The following is a 4,490-nucleotide window of genomic DNA, read 5'->3' as shown; positions in this document are numbered from 1 at the left end:
AAGAGGTCAGCGCTAGCGCAACGAGTTGTTCACGTGATATTCATGGGACAGTTGGCAGTAAGCACGTGCCACGTCAGTGCTCTTGGAAGTAGCTGTGGCGCTGACGTGGCTCTGTTGTTCCCGCGTAGTGATTTGTCAAGATGGAAAAGATCGAGATCCGAGCAGTGATTAAGTACTTCGTAAAGAAAGATATGAAAGCAAAGGACATTCATGACGATCTCCGGGGGGACTCTGTTCCTTTATATTCAACTGTTGCCAAGTGGACAAATGAATTTAAATTTGGTCGAGAGAGCTTAGATGATGATCCGCACAGTGGTGGGCCAAGATGTGTCACTACTTCAGAAATCATTGCAACATTGCCCAAAATGGTCATGGAGGATCGCCGATTCAAAGTGCGTGAAATTGCTCAGCTTGCCATCTGAAAGGGTATATCACATTTTAACTGAAGAATTAGAAATGAAAAAATTATCTGCAAGATGGGTGCCGTGACTCTTGACGCTGGATCAAAAACGCTTGAGAATGGACATATTGGAACAATGTTTGGCCCGTTTTAGGAGAAACGAACACGATTTTTTGTGCCGGTTTGTGACCACACATGAATCTTGGGTGCACTACTATACCCCAGAGACAAAACAACAGTCAAAGCAGTGGAAACATGAAACTTCCTGGCAGATTAAAACTGTGTGCCCGACCGAGACTCGAACTCGGGACCTTGCCTTTCGAGGGCAAGTGCTCTACCAACTGAGCTACCGAAGCACGACTCACGCCCGGTACTCACAGCTTTACTTCTGCCAGTACCTCGTCTCCTACCTTCCAAACTTTACAGAAGCTCTCGGTCGGGCACACAGTTTTAATCTGCCAGGAAGTTTCATATCAGCGCACACTCCGCTGCAGAGTGAAAATCTCATTCTGCAGTGGAAACATGCTGATTCTCCGCCACCAAAGAAAACAAAGACAATTCCTTCGGCGGGAAAGTGTTCTGGGATGCAAAGCGGATTCTGTTTGTAGATTATCTCCCCACTGGGCAAACAATTACTGGAGAATACTATGCTAACCTCTTGGACAAATACCAACAAAAGATACGCGAAAAAAGGCCAGGTTTAGCAAAGAAGGAAGTCATCTTCCATGACAATGCGCTCCCGCACACATGCGCCTTCGCCATGGCAAAATTACACGAACTAAAGTATGAATTGTCGCCACAACCGCCTTATTCACCTGCTATGACTCCGTCAGACTTCCAACTCTTCCCAAAATTAAAAGTTTTTCTTGGTGGACGAAGATTCACTTCAAACGAAGAATGGATAGTTGGAGTTGACAACCATTTTGCAGGCCTCGAGGGAGCTCACTCCCGAGATGAGATCAAAGCACTGGAACATCGTTAGACCAAGTGAATTAATCTACGAGGTGACTACATTCAAAAATAAAAGTTTCAGTAATGTAAGTACTTTTTTTCTAGTCCGTTCCGAGAACTTTTCAAACCACCATCGTAGCATAAAATTTGACTTCGACTCTCGTGTACTAGCGAACAGTGCAGGCACCTGGCGTAACTTAACTCGTCCACCTGACGTAGTTCACAGCAAAACAAATGAAAACATAAGGAAGCATCATATCGAGCGTTCAACGGATCCTCTTCAATTGAATGGTTGTATGAGTACAGTATACATACACCAACAGAGAAAAATTGAAAATGCTAGTCATCTATGGAGAATGTAAGTTAGCAGAACAGAAATTGCTGTCATGCTTTCTTATTTACAGTACGGGTGCATCTAGAACAGTACTGCAGCACTTTTAAATGATATGTTGAGTACTATAAAGATAGTCCTTATTTATTTACATAAACCTTAAAACGAAGACGATTGACTGACTGGTGTGCAATTTTCTTGTGTTTGTATTTATTTACCGTGAACTCCAGCAAGTGGGCGTGTTACGTTACCCCGGAACGCCTACACCTTAATTGTGTGCTAGTACAAGAGAGTCAAAATCAAATGTAGTGCTACTTTTTAATAACGTAGTGTTTACGTGCATGGTTCACTGTGATAAGTTTTTGAACAGATCGTGACGAGATGAAGTGACTTACCAAATAAAAATTATAGGGTGCTATTTGAAAAATACGTACCGCTGTTCGTTTCTTAGTAATGAATCAAGTTATAAGAGAAGCAACCGTGCTGGTTAATGTCCTTCCGGTAGCTAAACATTTGCGTCATATAATATTAATAGCTCATCAGAAATTAGTAAGTCCAGATTTACGCGAATGGCTGCCTGCCATTCTGCTCGACGGTATTCTAATACCATATCAGGAAACAGTTAAGAACTTGGATGTTACTTTGGATGAGCATCTCAACAGGGCAGAGAATACAGTCGTAGTGTGCCAGAAGACGTCCGCTTGTCTCTATGCTCTCAAAAGTTTCGGAGCGTGTTTCCACAGGACATGAAACGCCAGCTCGTGCAAGCACTCGTTCTACCGAACCTCCACTATTGTGATGTGATTCAACATGGCATGAGTAGTGAAAACAACCATGAATGCCTGTGTGCGTTACACCTGCAACATTCGCCGATATGCTCATGTTAGTGCTTCATACTCCCAACTAGGGTGGCTGTGGCCGGACAAATTTACGTCACTACCACACTATGTTTACTTCCCCAGCTCCTCGTGGCGCAAGCACCCCAGTACATTGTTTCAGAGATTAAGCACCTTTGATGCCATCATAATAGAAACACGGGGTCACTGGTATCCTAACTGTGCTCACTCACAAAACAAAAACTTTTTCAAACTCCTTCTCAGTTGCCGCTGTCCGCCTCTGGAACAATCTGCCCCTTACCTTGTGCGAAATTCAATCCCCTGCTGCTTTTAAGAAGAAGTTGAAGCATTTCCTACTATCATCCTCGAAACGTTTCCCACAAAATTAATGCACAAGGCTACTCCTCCCCTCTGTCAAATATCAAAACTAGCGTCTCCTATCTTGCTCCTTTCTCTTCTTCCTCTTCATCTATCTCCATTAGCCACACAATCGTCTTTTCCCTTATATTTCCTTAACTGTGTTTCATCATGTTCCTATTCTTCTCCTCCCTTCACCATCAGTTTCCCTCATACCCACTGCTGCTAGCACTCCTATTCAAAATCTGTCTTCATCATAATGTCTAATTATAGCAGTACTTATCATCTACGAATATAAACTGTATGTGTACGTATTTTTCCAAGTTTACCTTTGTAATTGTTTATTTCACTTCACTAGATGTAGTTTAACACGCCCATTAAAACGCATGAAAGCAAAATATGCAGAATGCGTGGTTAGATGTAAGAGAGGGCCTGATGGCCCTAATATTACCAAGTTAAATAAATCAATAATAAATAAAAAAATGAAAATAATTTTTTTTTTTTTTTTGCTTTTGGTAAAAAAAGTTATTTGGTGTGGTCAGCATAAAAGGGACATCCTGTATTTACGTTAAATAGAGCTGTTAACAAAGGACATCTTTGTCTAACTCCTCGATTTATGTCAGCAAGTCGTTTACCAGGAATAACGTACTTTAAATAATTTATTGCGTCACTGACCACAAGGCAGACATATGAATACGGTAAGAGAGACATATCCCGGCTGCTGCCGTGGAGAATGAAAACCAGAGACGCTGGTTGGTGCCGTACCTTGGCCCCTGCCGAGACCAGCGCCTTGGAGACGGCAGCACCCAGGCCGGCTGCACCGCCTGTAACCAGCGCCGCCCTGCCGCGTGGCTCCAGCCTGTAACACCGGCAATCAGCAGACTGTGAGTAACAGCAACCACGCTACCTGCTGTCGACATCACGTATTAACTACTAGCAACAGCATGACTAGTGGTATCGGCAATGTTTGTGAAGGAAGAAACGAAGATTGGGGTTTAACGAACACCACCTAGATACAAAACCAAACAGGCCGGCTGAGAGCCAAGACTCGGCCCAGGGCAAGATGCACGATTGGGCCTCATCTAAAAGTATAGCAACCAATTTCATTGTTATTTTAAAGAAGGTTTGACATCATTTACAGACAACACAGTTCAGGGAATGTTGGAGATACACAAAGAACACTCACTGATTTTAATTTTAAAAACCAACAGCCTCAGTTGCAAAGTTTATCTAGATTTACCTTGGTTTCAGTCGGGATAACCCAACCTTCTTCAGAATAAAAGTAACTACCGTTTGTCCATAGTGGACATCGTCAAGCTAAAACTAAATATCCATAAATTATCGTCAGACTGTAAAAACTTACCCGGCCGGTGTGGCCGAGCGGTTCTAGGCGCTTCAGTCTGGAACCACGCGACCGCTACGGTCGCAGGTTCGAATCCTGCCTCGGGCATGAATGTGTGTGATGTCCTTAGGTTAGTTAGGTTTAAGTAGTTCTAAGTTATAGGGGACTGATGACCTCAGATGTTAAGTCCCATAGTGCTCAGAGCCATTTGAACCATTTTTTGTAAAAACTTATCTGAAACTGTCTCGGCCCCACTTCGCGACCGCGATGCGG

General features: G+C 43.2%; 1 non-coding gene across 1 annotated transcript; it reads right to left on the bottom strand.

Moving 5' to 3' along the window:
- Positions 1 to 683: 683 nt before the first annotated feature.
- On the bottom strand, positions 684 to 757 carry Trnas-cga. Its single transcript has one exon. It is a non-coding gene; the product is annotated as a tRNA-Ser (tRNA).
- Between the last annotated feature and the right edge of the window lie 3,733 nt (positions 758 to 4,490).

This window comes from Schistocerca americana, chromosome 3 (assembly GCF_021461395.2).
Source record: "Schistocerca americana isolate TAMUIC-IGC-003095 chromosome 3, iqSchAmer2.1, whole genome shotgun sequence".
Classification (NCBI taxonomy): Eukaryota; Metazoa; Arthropoda; class Insecta; order Orthoptera; family Acrididae; genus Schistocerca; species Schistocerca americana.
The sequence above is the reverse complement of the archived record's forward strand: the minus strand, read 5'-3'. Positions and strand labels throughout refer to the sequence as shown.